The sequence below is a fragment of the Ursus americanus genome, chromosome 12, assembly GCF_024610735.1.
Source record: "Ursus americanus isolate L20-20 chromosome 12, mUrsAme1.1.p, whole genome shotgun sequence".
Taxonomy (NCBI): Eukaryota; Metazoa; Chordata; class Mammalia; order Carnivora; family Ursidae; genus Ursus; species Ursus americanus.
Window position 1 is genome coordinate 5,724,624 of NC_142138.1, and position 15,639 is coordinate 5,740,262.

The 15,639-nt window shown below is 51.2% G+C and overlaps 1 long non-coding RNA gene across 1 annotated transcript in view; it reads left to right on the forward strand.

Moving 5' to 3' along the window:
• Window positions 1-2,329: 2,329 nt before the first annotated feature.
• The window catches only part of LOC123793718 (uncharacterized), a 32,265-nt gene continuing 18,955 nt past the window's right edge, over window positions 2,330-15,639 (forward strand). Inside the window, exon 1 of the long non-coding RNA XR_006780052.2 lies at window positions 2,330-2,758. This is a non-coding gene — a long non-coding RNA (uncharacterized LOC123793718). The remainder of the gene's footprint in view (window positions 2,759-15,639) is intronic.

A 15,639-nucleotide genomic window follows, 5' to 3' on the forward strand; every position in this document is an offset into this window, starting at 1 on the left:
AGTTGCTCCTGCTCTCCACTCAGCAGGGTCTCCACAGACCTTGACTTAGGTAGGATGGTGGGGCAGGTGCCTGGACTGCAGCTTTCTGGAGAAAAACCTGGACATGCTTCTCTTGTCTTGTTTTCCTGGGGTGGAGCAAACGGAATGTCTGTGGCCTCAAAAGGAAGTGGGTCTGTCAGGCCGATGAGTGCCAGTGGCAGGCATGGCTTGTCTGTGGGAATGTGTGCTCTCAATGGAAGGCAAGGTATGTTCAGCCCCCACCACCCCAGCTCCCACACACAGATAGCAGAGAGGCTGTGGGAAGTGGGGAATCAGTATCGGTTAATGTGTGTGTGAGCACAGGTGCATTCATACACAAAGACATCAAGGGGTACAAATGCGTGTGCAAACACTAATATACAAGTCCTCATTCAGACTCTCAAGCATGAATGGACCATCACAGGTATAGGCACACTATGAATACACTCATATTCATATCTAAATTCATATTCATATCTAAACGTTCATCCATTTTTAATTGTACACACATCCGAAATGACACACACATTGTAAACAAGCATAAGGTACCCACTATGGGTGCAAATTTTGAGCGATACTGGAATTCACATACATTAAGTGTATACTCATGGGTACAAGCGTGCATGCACGCACACACACACACACACACACACACACACCAAAGACTCAAATCCAAAAGTGCTCGTTGTAAGTTATAAGCATGTACACTCTTCCAGCCCCTCTCCATCAGCCTCATTTCTGTCTCTGGCCTTTACCAATGATCACATGCTCTCTTTTGCCTCAGGGCCTTTGCACAGGCTGTTTCTGCTCCTAAAATGTCTTCCACCACTGCCTTCGCCACTCTTCATCTTTGAGTCACAGTGCATGTATCTCTTCCTCTGGGACCTCTTTGAGGACGCACTCAGGATCTTCGGTATCCCTTTTCATAACCCTCAAGCCTGTCTGTTCTACTTGCTCGCCTGTTTCCCCCTAGACTGCCCCTGTTTTGTTCATGGCTGTACAGAGGAGGGCCTTAACAAATAACAGGCTGACTGCTGTGTCCAGAGCACTTCTGGTGTGCCAGGAACTGGAGTAGGCGGCACAAGTGTTAACTTCTCATTATTGACCCCATTTTATGGAGGAGGAAGGGGAAGTCTCACAAGTGTCAGCTGGGATTTGAAGCTGGCTGGGCTTTTTCCATGCCCAAGTCTCTCTCTGATTTCCCTCTTCCCCTGGGGTGGGCATGCCTAGACCGACTGAGAGTGGAGTTCATCCTCTCCTCCTCAGAGCAGCCTTCTCTGGTCCTCCAGCCTGGCGCAGGTGCTCCCACACGGGGGGGGGGGGGGCACGGTGGCACCAGGCGGGGCTGAGCTACGCCTTTCCCTGCAGGAGCAGAAAGACACCCCAGGGAGCAGGATTGCCGCAGGGGGTGCAGCTGGGCAGTGTTGTTAATGCCCCCTCCCCAGCCACGGCTGCTCCCCCCCCCCCCCCCCCCCCGGCCGGAGAGAGAGCTCTTCGCAAGTCCAGCGGGAGCGCGGGTGGCCGGCGCTTCACCTGAGCGGCCGGCCCGGCGTCGCACGTCGCCCGCCCAGCCCGGGGCGGCCCGAGGAGCGGTCGCAGTGCGGCGGTGGCCAGAGCGCCGCCGCGGGCGAAGGGACAGCGCGGGGCCCCGGCTCCCGGGCGTGCGGCGGCGGGCCGGCCGGGTGGCGAAATGGCTTTTCCAGATTAGGGGCCCGGCCTGCGCTGTTGACACAGTCATAAGTTTTAATGAGAAATTTTGAGTATTTGTGTGGGAGACGCAGCCCCTGTGCGCACAGATGCCTGGGTCGGCGGCGCGGGGGGCCTCCCCGGGGCCGCCCTGCCGCAGGCCCGCGCCGATTCCTTACAGGCAAAGGGGAAACATTTAAACTCGCTCACCTTTGAACTGCCAGGGACGCTGTTTACCTTGGCCGCCCGAGTGGCAGTTTTACAGATATTAAATACCGTCCTGAGGGGGATCCGGGGCCTCCTTAAATCCCCACCCCCGGTCTGGGGGCTGGCCTGGGCACAGGCAGGCCTGGCGCGCTCAGCCCACCGGAGGTCAGCGGTGTGTCTTCCCGGGACGCGATCCCAACGGGGTCCCGAGCCCGCTCTGCAGATGGCGTTCTGTATTTTGTGCTGGGGAGACGCCCCGGGGCTCCCCCTTCTCATCCACTCCCCAGCTCATCCATCTCCTAATTCGATTTTCCGTGTCAGGGGGAGTGGGGTGGAGGAGGCGGAGGGCAGTCTGGGTCCTGCTCACACGTTTCGTGATCTGTGCGGCTAGAAAGGGGATGTCTCAAGTGCAGGCGCCGCCTAGGCAGGACCCAGGTGGCCTGGCTCTCATCTTCTGGGGGGATGGGGGAGACCCCTCTCCCCCGAGACCCCTATGGGACAGAGGAGGGCTCTGCCTGAGCCCTCCACTTCAGCCTGGCGGTCAGAAGGCTCCCTGCAGAGGAGCAAGCCATGTTGATTTTACGGAGAAGGCTGCTATGCACATTTCACTGCTGATTTATTGGTTTTTAACTAGATCCTTATGCAGGCTAAAAAAGCCATCTTGCACTTTGCAAGGCTCTGCTGACTGGGGCCGAAAATGACACACAGGGCTCCTCCTGCTCCACCCGGCCCTCCCTGCTCCATCCGCAGGGCAGGGCAGTGGTGGAGGTGTGAGCCCCGCGCCCTGCGCCCCGCGAGCCTCAGCTCTCAGCCTCCCAGCCACTGACCACCTGCGGTGTGCACTGGGGTGAGTGTGTTTGTGTGTGTAAGAATTTATGGACTGGAAGGGGGGGCTGGGAGAGAGGGAGGGTCCGTATTGAGCCCTGAAACCTACTGCCCATCTTTTCTCCCTCAGGCCTCACAGAGCACTTGTCATACATTTTAATGAACTTTGGAGTCAGGCAAACCTAGATTGACAGCCTGGATTCGATCGCCGCTGGCTGTGTGATTTGGGGAAGTTAGATAACCCCTCTGAACCCTGATTTGTCCTCTTTGGAGTGGGCGTAACTCTTATCTAGGATGTGGGCATCATCTGAAATATTTGTATTCGCGCGGTAACACCGTGCCCAGCACACAGAGGGGGCTTACTGATTAGCTTCCCTTTCGATTCCTCCTCCCAACCCTGGTGGGCTGGTCACTCCTGGTAGAGGGGGAATTCCTTAACACAGGAGGTGGATGGCTTCATACCACCTCCTGGTGCTGCATACAGTGCTTCATGATTCACGTGGAGAGTGGTATACATATATATACCATCAACTTATAAATTATAAAGCACCGTTAATCCCTTAACTCCTCAAATCCTCAGAAAAGTTCTATGAGAGAAGAGACAGGATAAAAGTCATTTTTAGCAAAGTCATTTTACCCAGAGAGAAAAGGGATTTTATCAGAGAACCGTGCTTTGATCCCAGGGCAGACGATTTCTAGCCTAGAGCTGCTCTCTTGATGTCCCAGCTTCCTCTCCTCTGCAGCGAGAGGATGGCTTCATGCAAAAGGAGGGTGTTAGGTACAGGCATCGTAGGTACACAGACGGGCTCCTCTTGGGTAAGGAAGCGAAAGGAAGCTATCGAGGGGCGGGAGACCCACATGGACGCCCGCCTGCAGGAGAGGCTGCTTTGGCCAGCCCTGGAAGAGCAACCAGAGAGCAGGGTGGGCACAGTGAAGACAGGTCTGATTGAGACCCCAGAACTCAAGGAGCCAAAGGAGGACGCTGGCCGCATCTGCAGAATCCATCAGGCGTCTTGATGGGTCGCCGTTAAACAAAGATGGGATAAGGTTGCATGTGTTTTCTGTGGGAGTCGGCTCCAATTTCAGCCTGATGATTTAGTCAGGTGTAAGCATGAAGTTTCCAATTTAGAGAAATAAATCTCCAGTGATTTTATTATCCCCTGTTTTACCCTGACACCCAACTTCACCCCGGCCCCCTGTCAAAGCCCTCATGATGTGTTTATATAGGGCGCACTGTAATTGATTGGCGTGCAATAGAACATGACACAGAAAATGTGGCCTTCCCCACCAGGCCCAACTCTGGGAGCTTCCATATTTCACCATCCCCCAGGCCCAACCTCAGGCCCCCACTCGCTGTGGCCGCAAATTCCTGGGATTCTGGGTTGTTTGAGAACAGGAGTGAAGGGCCAAGGGGTCCAGCCAGGCACCCAAAGGTGGGCTTGGAGGGTGTAGTGGCCTGAGGATTGGGGTGAAGGACACTGGAGAGGGGCACCTGCCCTGGGCAGAGGCTCGTTGGGGTGGATGGACTCATGACCTCAGAGGTCCTGGGAGTTTCTGGGAGTCGATGAAATGAACCATCCGTGGCTCTAAGGTTTGGTAATTCTACAGTTCTAAGCTTCAGAGATTGTCAGTTTCTAATAATTTGTTATTTCGATCCGAGAATCTGTGGTTCTAGATTTATGAGTCTATGGCAATGATATGTCATACATGTCATACTAGGATCATATTTCTAATAAATATGAATACAAATACGGATGTGGATTTGAATCCTGACATCAAGGCTAAAACCAGTATCAGTTCCAATACTGTAACTTACCGCAGGCTTTCAATGCCCAGCACCACACGAGGCAGCCCATTACATGATTCTTTCAGCTCCCTTCACCAGCAGCTCTGTAGGAAGGCATCAGTGTCTCCACTTTACACATGATGCCACTGATAATCGGAGAGGGTAACAACTTGTTCAAGGCTACGTGGTCGGTCTCCATTTTAAGATTCTGGGATTTTAGCATTTTTGCCCATAAGGCAGTCTAGACAAAGTGGGAAAAGCAGACAGATGGCAGGGTGAGAAGCAGTCCCAACCTCATGGGCTGTTGTTAGGGGTGTGCCTTTGGTAAGTGCTCACAGGGGCTCAATTGTCATCGACTCTGTCCTCTGCCCTAGGAAAAGGTATCAAGGTAGAAAATCCCCAAGATTCAGGGTACAGAATGAGGGCATAGGATCTAGATTCTTGCTTGACTCAGCCCCCTGATGGGGGAGAGGGGTGCCTATTTTCTATTTGCACATCTCTAGGAGGAAACGCTTCTACCTTCTAATGAGCTGAAAACTGCTTTCCTATAACTTCAAGCATCCTAACTCTATCTTATAGGGACACAGAGCAAATCTGCTTCCTTTGCTCCATGCCTTTGGAGATTTTGAGACACAGTAAATCAAATCTGTTTACTTACTTATCCATTCATCCATCCATTCCCCCCCATTATGCATTAATTATTCATCTCTCTATCCATCTCTCCATCATCTATCCAGTCTCCTTGCTATCCACTCATCATCCATCCACTACATTGACTCTTCCTTTCATTTTCCTATCTCTCCATCCATCCATCCATCCATCCATCCATCCAACATCCATCCATCCATCCATCCATCCATCCATCCAACATCCATCCATCCATCCATCCATCCATCCATCCATCCATCCAACATCCATCTAACATCCATCCATCCATCCATCTATCCATCCATCCAACATCCATCCATCCATCCATCCATCCATCCAACATCCATCCATCCATCCATCCATCCATCCATCCATCCATCCAACATCCATCCATCTATCTAATATCCATCCATCCATCCAACGTCCATCCGTCTGATAGTCCATCCACCCATTTTCTTTCTTTTTTTTTTTTTAAGATTTTATTTATTTATTTGACAGAGAGACAGCCAGCGAGAGAGGGAACACAGCAGGGGGAGTGGGAGAGGAAGAAGCAGGCTCCCAGCGGAGGAGCCCGATGTGGGACTCGATCCCGGAACGCCGGGATCACGCCCTGAGCTGAAGGCAGACGCCCAATGACTGCGCCACCCAGGTGCCCCCATCCACCCATTTTTTAACTCACTCGCTCACTTACTCACTCACTTGTTCACTCATTCATTAATTTATTGAGGGGCAGTGACCCAAATGGCTTTTGTTAAGCACTCTGAGGGTGGACACAAAGATGAATATGCCCTCCATAAGTGTGATAAGAGAAAGATTTCTCAATAAGAGAAAGTCCAGACTCACACCTACAGCACTTGCTCATTTCAAAACATCGTTGATGTAGGGACTGTCTTGGCGATTTGTAACTCAGTGGTGAGTGAGGGGTTCAGGCTCTAAGTCTAAGCAGGAGCCAGAGGAGAGAGGGACCAGTGTGTGTGGGGGTGCTGCTCAGACTGGTCATCTTGCACGCTGTTGTCTTCACTTTGCGAACTGGTATCTCAGACATGATCCTGGATGAACACTGAAGTTTGTACGGTGCTTAGTTTGGATTCCATTCATTCACTCACCGATTCAACAAATACTCTCTGAGCTTTAACAACTAACTCTTCAGATACGATGGCAAACGGCAGCCAGATGCCTACTTATCGTTTAGTGTAGGAAACAGATGATTACCAAATAAACAAATAAATGCCTAATGTAATTTCTGACAGTGACAAGTGCCATTAAAAAAAAGAGTAGGAGAAAAGGACAGAGGAAGGAAGATGCTATTGTAGATAAGAAAATTGGGAAGACTTCCCTGAGGAGGTGACATTTGGGCAGGGTTAGGGATGGAGGCCCCCACCTTTGGCTTTCTATTTTCACTGGAGAAAGGGAAGGAGATGGGCAAGGGGACCGGAATGAAGGGAGGCTGGGACTCTTAGTTGGAGAGAGAGGGATGGCTCATCAGGAAGCAGGAGCTGAGGTTTCCCTTGGAAGAAAAATTCTGCCCAGGAAATTACCCCTTTGTGGTCCTCGGAGGGCATTCACTCAGTCCCCCTCACTGTCAGGGCACTGGCTCCATTTACAGTGAGGAAACAGAAGGCACAGGGTGTGATTTGCCCAAGGCCCCAGGGTGGGTTAGGGGAAGATACCCACCAGGACGCAGTGTGGAGGCCAGCCCCCGGTGCACAGCCTACCCTCTGAAGCTCTGGCCTCGGGCAGGCTGTGTCAGCGAGGCTCCTCACCCTGTCAGTCCTCTTCCGGAGGTGAAGGCATGTTGGGGTCCAGTACCTGGGGAATCCTGATTTCTCTTCTTAATCTCTCAGACCCAGGGGAGTAGAAATGGTGAGTCTTAGAACACCCAAGCGGTCAGGGCAGGGGGAGGCCCAGGAGAGGTAGAGGGCCAGGGCAAAATGAGTGCCTTTCCCTTGGGGCCAGAGGAGGGAATGGTGCACTGAGCATAAAAACAAGCTGAGTGGAGGCGGCCCTAGTTTGGGAGTCCAGACACCTGGACTAGAAACTGTACTTTCTGGTTTGCTATGGGACCTGGGAAAATGCCCTCTTCTCTTGAGACCCTCACTCTACATTAAGGGGTTTAGGGGTACCTGGGTGGCTCAGTCAGTTAAGCAACGGACTCTTGATTTTGGCTCAGGTCATGAGGGTCGTGAGATCTCAGGGTCGTGAGATCATGCACCTTCCCCCTGCCCCCCACTGCTCATGTGCTCTCTCTCCCTCTCTCTCAAATAAATAAATAAATAAATAAATAAATAAATAAATGGTTTAGACTAGATGACTCTTGTTCATACTTCTAGTTAGAACATGCTTTTTTTTTTTCAAAAAAAGATTTATTTATTTGAGAGAGAGGGAGCATGAACGCATGGGGGGAGGGACAGAGGGAGATAATGTCAAGCAGACTCCCCGCTGAGTGTGGAGCCTGACATAGGGCTCGATCCCATGACCCATGAGATCACAACCTGAACGGAAACCAAGAGTCGGACACTTAACCGACTGAGCCACACAGGTGCCCCAAAGCATGCTTACTTTGAATTGACATGAAGTAGGCTGCAAGGTCAGCAAGAGGGAATCAGGTAAGATATTATATGCAACCTCCAGTAAAACCGTTTACCTCCTGTGGGGGTACGCTTTACCTTCTAGAAACTTGGTAGCCAGACACAGGGCTGTGTACTGGCTCCAGGCGGTGTCTAGACCTCAGGGAATTGACTATACTTGCAATCATTTGTATCCAAAGATGGCCCTAGATGACCCATCTCTCTCCGTACTCCCATCCAGCGTGGTCCTCACTCATGCTGAACCTAGGCTGGCCCTGTGACTCCTTTAACCATACAGTGTAGGGCAAGTGATGCTTTTCCAGTTCCGGCTGCAAGGTTTCTATTGCCGTCTAACAAATCACTCAGAGGCTTGAAACAACACCCATTAGCTCACGGTTCTGTAAGTCTAGGCGTGGGTTCTCGCTCCAGCCTGAAATCAAGGTGTCAGGTGGGGCTGTGGTCTCAAGTGAGGCTTGGAGTCCTCCTCCTGAGTTCTGTTGGCAGCACTCATCTTTTTGTGGTTGCAGGACTGAAGTCCCCATTTTCCTTCTGGCTGTCAGCGCCTGTGCTCAGGTCCTAGCGACATGGCCCTCTCTTAACATGGCAGCTTAATTCTTCGGAGCCAGTCAGAGAATCCTCTCCAGTCAGCTGTGATGGATTCCCGAATCATGCAGTGTAATCTATGCTATCGTCTTTGCGTTATGGTGCAAGCTAACCCGTGCAACCTAACCCGTGCAACCTATCATATTGCAGGTCCAGCTCACGCTCCAGGGAAAGGGATTACACGGGGCACGTACGCCAGTGGGTGGGAATCTCGGGGGCCGCCTTAGATTTCTGCCTATCACACCGGCCCAAGCTGGCAACTCTACTCATGTCCTTTTGAGAGCCCCGAGCTATGGTAAGAAGTCCAGGTGCCCTGAAAGAGAAACCAGGTGGAGAAGCCACTTGGAGAGGGGGCAGCCCTGAAACTGGAGGGGGCCCAGCTGAGTCCCGTCTTGCTGCCATCCCTGTCAAAACGCCAGACATACAAGTGAGCAATCTCGGATGTTCCAGTCTAACGGAGCCCCTTGAAGGCGGCAGCCCCAGCTGAGCGCAGTCAACACACTGAGAGCTGTGAATGATCCCAGAGCCTTTCACCAATTCCACCTGCACAGCTCCTCGTTCTGGGAGGAAACATGGTTTTGCCCGTTATATTCCTGGGTGATGGGAAACCTGTCCCTTGCGTGGAAATTGTCCACAGTAGTGTCTCTCTTCAGGGGGTGTGGTGGGGCTATCACTGAGGGGTCTCTCTGGTCCCAAGGCTGGTCCCCTCCACATTCTCTTGAGAGGTGGTATGGCTGACTGGGGGAACATTCTAGACAGGAAGCCCAGGGACCACTGTTGCCTTGCAGTGTGGTATTAGAACTATAACCATCATGTCTGTGGTGGCTTCCATGTGCTGGGCCCTGTTGTCGGTGCTTTACACATAACATACTAACATATAACATGTTAACGTCATAACTCAACATAATAACCCAAAGGAGTAGGTACTATTATTACCCCATTTTCCGCAGGAGGACATGGAAGCATAGAGATGCTGAATAACTTCCCCAAAGTCACACAGCTAGGAAATGCTGGAACCCATCCCTTCCTTGGACACAATGATTCTGATTTGGAATTTCTAGAATTTCAGTGTTCTAGTAAGTTTAAGATTCCACAACTCTTAAGGTCCTAGTAGCCTAAGAGTCCATAGTTTGAAGATTTAAAATTTTTCAGATTCCAAGTTTCTAGAATTCTCAGATTCCAGGTTGGAAAAGCGAAGGCTTACCATCTGCAGGAGCGGGGGGGGGGGGTGTCAGGAGACAAAAGGGGGGATGACACAGCTTGAACCTTCAGCCCTGCTTGGTCCTGTGCTCCAGCGGTTATGGACAGCTGCCCCTTCAGGCCCTTACTTCGTTTCTATGAAACCTGAAACCTCTCTTGGAACTGGGAGCCCTTGGTGGTACCGGAGCCGGAGCCGGAGGGAGGCCTCCTGGCCCCATGGCGCCTGAAGCCCCCGCGGAGAGAGGCCAGAATAAGCATCGAGAACAGGACTTGGAGTTCCCTGAGAATGATAACATTCTCTGCATCCCGCAGACCCCAAATCAACCCACGTTGTCCTCAGGCAGTGAGGCCCGGAGAGGGAAGAGAGGCTAATGTTTCCATCGGGCCCACCACCCTGGGTGTTGTGTTCCTGCTGGAGCGGGGGGCCATGGGTCCGGTGGCCCTGGGAGAGCTGTGCACTCCAGACCCGTGGGGAGGCCGTCCAAGGCCTGGAAGCAGGGCTGGCCAGCTGCGTGCTGCAAGCACAGAGCAGGGGCCGGGGCAGGGCTGACATGTGGAAGCATTTAGAGATCGGGCTCTGTCGAATGAAGTGTCCTGGAGGGGCTGGGGGCCCCGGGGTGATTGAGTCCAGTGGCCTCATCCTACAGATGGCGAAACTGAGGGGCAAGGGGCGGCTGCCGCGCACCATTTGGCACAGTGTGCGCTGCGTCCTCTGGAGTCGGCCCCAGGCCCCAGTACAATCAGACCCCTGTGCTTCAGCTGCACTGACTGGTGCCTTTACCCCCAGACACTTTCTCATCTCTGGGCTTTTGCTCATGCTGGGCAATCTCCCTGGAATATCCTTCCACCTCTTCTTTGCCTTTTGAAATACTTAGCTTTCAAGGCACAGCTCTGGTGCTAACCTCCTCCAGGAAGCCTTCCTTCGTCCTCCTCCTGTCTCTGATGTCCTCTCACCCTCTTCTCTGAGCACTGAGAGCATTTCATCTGCCCCCCCTTTTGTTACATATTACATTTTCCTTTCAGGTGATAATTGCTATTTTTGCTCAGATACTATAGGCCAGGCAATTTACATGCATTTTCTTCTCCTTTTAAAAAATACCTTCATTTTATAGATGGGCAAACTGAGGAACAGAGAAGTTAAACAACTTACCCAAAGTTGCACAGCTAGCGGGTAGCAGAGCCTCGCCATGAACCCAGCCTGGCAGCAAAGGCCACATTTCTAACCATTTTCTGTATTTCCTTTTTATTCCAGGACCTCGCACAGTGTCGTGCACCTAATAAGTATGTTCAATAAATATTTATTTAATCAGTGGAGGAAAACCTCTAATAATAAAACAACACTTACCTGTAATCTTACCACATAGGGATTCTGGGAATTCATCCTGTAGATTTTTTCTAATATAAGGGTAGGCTTTTTTTTTTTTAAGATTTATTTATTTGTTTATTTGTCAGAGAGAGAGAGAGAGAGAGGACAAGCAGGGGGAGCAGCAGGCAGACGGAGAAGCAGGCTCCCTGCTGAGCAGGGAGCCCAACGCGGGGCTCCATCCCAGGACACTGGAATCATGACCTGCGCCAAACGCAAACTCTTAACCAACTGAGCCACCCTGGCGCCCCAGGATAGGCTTTTTTTTTTTTTTTTAAAGATTTAATTTATTTATCTGACAGAGATGGAGACAGCCAGCGAGAGAGGGAACACAAGCAGGGGGAGTGGGAGAGGAAGAAGCAGGCTCCCAGCGGAGGAGCCTGACGTGGGGCTCGATCCCATAACGCCAGGATCACGCCCTGAGCCGAAGGCAGCTTAACCGCTGTGCCACCCAGGCCCCCCCCCCCAGGATAGGCTTTTTATCATCATTTTGAGGAGCATAGATCAGGTATCAATGTACAATATGCTTGACATTTTGTTCATTTTTTGATATTTAATAAGCTTTTATTGGGTGAATGAAAATTCATTAACAATAGTCTATGCATATTAATAAGATTTGAAGAACACAGCAAGGCTTAGCCAAAACATTTCCCCTGCCTGACCACAGTGGTCCAGAAACTTTTATGATTACACTCACTCGTGGATCAAGTCACTGCTTCCAGGAGGTCCTGGCTCAGTGTATCAGTTAACTGAGAGAATCTTCATTTGGGAACAGAGCTGTTCTAGGTCTTAATAGAATGGTAGTCATCTTTTCCAGGTTAAGGACGTTCTCTTTTATTTCTAATTTGCTAAAAAGTTTTTCATTTTAAATCATGAATGGGTGTTAAATCTCATCAAATAACTTGTGGCATCTAACGAGAGGAGCACTTCCTCCTTTCATCTGTTCACGTGGCAAATTGGCCGTAAGCTCTTCTGTGTGTTGAATCATCTTTGCGTGACTAAGTGAGACCCAACTTGGTTATAATGGATTATCCTGTTTTTAGATTTCTGCATTCAGTTTTTTTTAAAGATTTTTTAAAAATTTATTTATTTGACAGAGATAGAGACAGCCAGTGAGAGAGGGAACACAAGCAGGGGGAGTGGGAGAGGAAGAAGCAGGCTCATAGCAGAGGAGCCTGATGCGGGGCTCGATCCCAGAATGCCGGGATCACGCCCTGAGCCGAAGGCAGACCCTTAATGACTGAGCCACCCAGGCGCCCCCGCATTCAGCTTTTGAATACTGTTTAGATCTTTTGCCTCTATGTCAAATTGGCCTATAATAATCCTTTCTCATACTGTTCTTATCAGGTTTTGATAACATGTTTGTGATAGCTTCATGTGGGAAGTTGGGAATATTCCCTCTTTTTCTGTATTTTGAAATAGCTGTAAAAGGACTGGATTTGGTTGTTACTTCAGGAAAAATTCTGGGTCTGGAATCTCTTTTAGGGAAGATTTTAAACTACAAATTTAGAATATTTCATCACTATAGGGCTACCTAGAAATTTTCTCTTTTTTTCTTTTATTTTTAAATATCGTATTTATTTATTTGAGAGAGAGAGAGAGAGCACATGAGGGGGGGAAGGGGCAGAAGGAGAGGGAGAAGCAGACTCCCGCTGAGCAGGGAGCCCGATGTGGGACTCGATCCCAGGACCCCGGAATCATGACCTGAGCGAAAGTCAGACGCTTAGCCGACTGAGACACCCCGGCGCCCTGGTATTTAATTTTTTTGAGGCAGTTTTGGCAAATTGTAATTTCTTCATTCCAAGTCTATTTTTATATTTGTGTGCAAAAATTTGTTATAATAGTTTCTTTTAATGTTTGTAGGATATTTAATTATAACTCCTTTCATTCCTAATTTTCTTCCCCTTTTATTGAGACACAATTGACATACAACATTATCTTAGCGTGAGCTGTATGACATAATGATTAAATATTGGTATATGTTGTGAAATGATCACCAAATGAGCCTGGTTAACCTCCGTCACAACACAGAGTTACACAGTTTTTTTCTCTTGTGATGGGAGCTTTTAAGATTTATTCTCCTAGCTGCTTCCAAGTATGCAGTCCAGTGTTGCTAACTGCAGTCACCATGTGGCACGCTGGCATTCTCTTATTTAGTCCCCTCAATCTTCCTCTGATGGATCAGGAAATTGAAGCCCTAAGCGGTAAAGTTACCTGCCTAAGGTCACACCCCCAGAAAGTTCGAGAGATTCACATCTGGTTCTGATGGCTGTGATAACCACACCCAAGCTGCTGGACTCCCACCTCCCTAAATGTCACTCATCTTCCAGGCCGTGGCTCTTGCTCATGCTGCCTTTTTATTTTTCATCGACACGTCTGCCTCCACTGTTTGTCAGCTTCTCAAGGGCAGGGCTCCTGCCTTCCTGGCTGAGCTGTTCCCCAGAGAAGGTGCTCAGTGAAAGCTGGATTAATCAGAATGATGAGGCTGCCGAGGTCGAATATTGCGAGCCCCCCCCCCCCCCCGTGAAGGGTCCAGATGGTGAGTGTCTAGGGTGTTCCTGGTCTCTTTTGTCTCTGAACCACCCGGACAGTGTACTGAGAGCTGGGAGCTGAGTTCGCCTTGAAACATGGGGCAAGAGGAGAAGTCAGAGGATGTCCGGGGTCCATGGAGGGGCCTTTTCAGCTGGAGTGGAGCCCCTGGATGCTGAAAGTTGGGAGCCGGACACCTGCGGAGGCTTGGCGAGAGAGACTGTGGGGATGTGCGGTGGCAGGGGATGGAGATCCCGGGGAGGAACTCACTAGACATCTCCCCCAGCCTCTCCCCAGCTGCTCGCCTCTACGATTCAGCGACAAGGAGCTCAGTACCTCACTGGAGGATGATCCTGTGGTGTTTTCTGGACGAATTCCTGGGACAGAGGCACCTGGAGGTGTTGAGGAATAGACATGGATCGGTGGAAGGTCAGGGAAGCCATCGGAGGCCCTTCACTTCCTCGGTGCGGACCGGCTGGGTACCTTGTGCCACCAGCACAGGGCCAAGGCCCCGTGTCTCGAACCGCCCTGTCTTCTGACCAACGGTGGATTGTTGGGTTAGTTTCGAAGCCCACTCAGCTGTGCACAGTGCGTGCATCAGGGCCCGGCTTTGGGATCAGACAGGCTGGAGGCCAAATCCCAGGCTCACCGCGACCGGCCAGGTGCCTTTACGCAAATGGTGTCATCTCTTCAAACCCCCGTTTCCTCATGTGTAAATGGGCCTGAGCTCCCCTATTTCTCAGAGTTGTAAAGCAAGTGCCCACAGGAGTGCCTGGAAGATAATGGCCGGGGCTGGGGCTGACCACGGCAGGCCCTCCGGTGCCCCTCCATCCTCCGAGGGCACAAAGTCAGTGTCTGGGGACTGCGTCTAGCTGGGCGAGGGGCCATAGGAGCAAACAGCGTCGCCCACCTGTGCCACTGCATAACTAATTTCCCGCTTCCGCTCCGTTACAAGCCCTGGGAGGTAAAAGGGCATTTTTAGAGCCATTCGTCAGAAGATGCAGCCGAGGTCCAGAGAGGGACTATGACTTGCGGAAGGTCACAAGTGCAGGCACGCCCCGGGCAGAGTTGGCTCCAGGACTCCCTTGTCTGGACTCCCAGCCAGGCCTCTTTGCCCTGCGCCCGTGGGAGGGGGCTCTGCGGCCAAGCAGACACACTGGTTGCCTCCCGTGTCCCGGAGAGCCCCGAGGCCTCGAGTGCACGGGGGTCAGTGCCTTTTCGGTTATCCCTGCACTCTTTGGGTGGCCAGCTTCCTCTGTGAGGATTTCCTGTGTCCCTCAACTCGGTGGAGACTCGGGGAGGGGTCTGAAATAGAGGTTTTCTGCAGGTAAAGCTTGGCTAAGTGGGGACTTCAGTGTCTCAGGGCCAGTTCCGACCCCCTGGAGCCAAGCACAGGACGTGCCAATGCCCACTCCTCCACCCCCCCCCCCGGGAGCAAATTACATCTCTGTGCCTCAGTTTTCATGGACTTAAAATGGGCACAGTCATAATAGTATTTAGCTTACTGTGTTGTCAAGAGGGTCAAATGAAATAATCCCCTGAAACACCCCAGAAACATTAGATACGACCACGATTTGCTTCCTCCTGGCTGGGGGAGAGGAAGACAAATGTTTTCTTCTTGGCCTTGAGGAAGTCCACAGCTTGGGGCTTAAGCAGGGGGAGAGAGGGGGGCCATGCCCATCTCCCCAGATGCCCGAACTGAAGTGGGAAGAGCCCAGGCTGCAAGCCGCCCCCTGGCCGGCTGGTCCCCAATGATAAATCATGACCGTGCTTTTAACGATTATTTAAAGCTGTTGGCTGAATGCCCATCCTGGAAGGGCCACCTCAGCCTTTGTCCGGCCATGGCGGAGCGGAGGGAAGCTTGCACATCCCTTACGGAGGGTCGCTTCTTTTATTCCATTATTTTCATAATACACTCACTGACACAATATTAGTCTTGGCCCCAGCTCAGCCCCTCTGCTTGTGTTCAGAGGCAACAGGCTGGCCTGGCCAGAGATGGCAAACTTCCCATCCTGGGGGTGGTGGGCACAAAGGCTCAACAATTTCTTGTCCACCAGAGTGTTACTGGCAGGCTGAGGAGGGAGTGAGTCTTACACACTAAGAGCCTGGTTTTAGTGAACTGTGGGCCTGGGGCCGGGCTCCCTTTACTTAGTGCTGAGGGGACAGAAATGAGGCAAAGAGGGAGAGGGAAGGAGGTTGGGTATTTT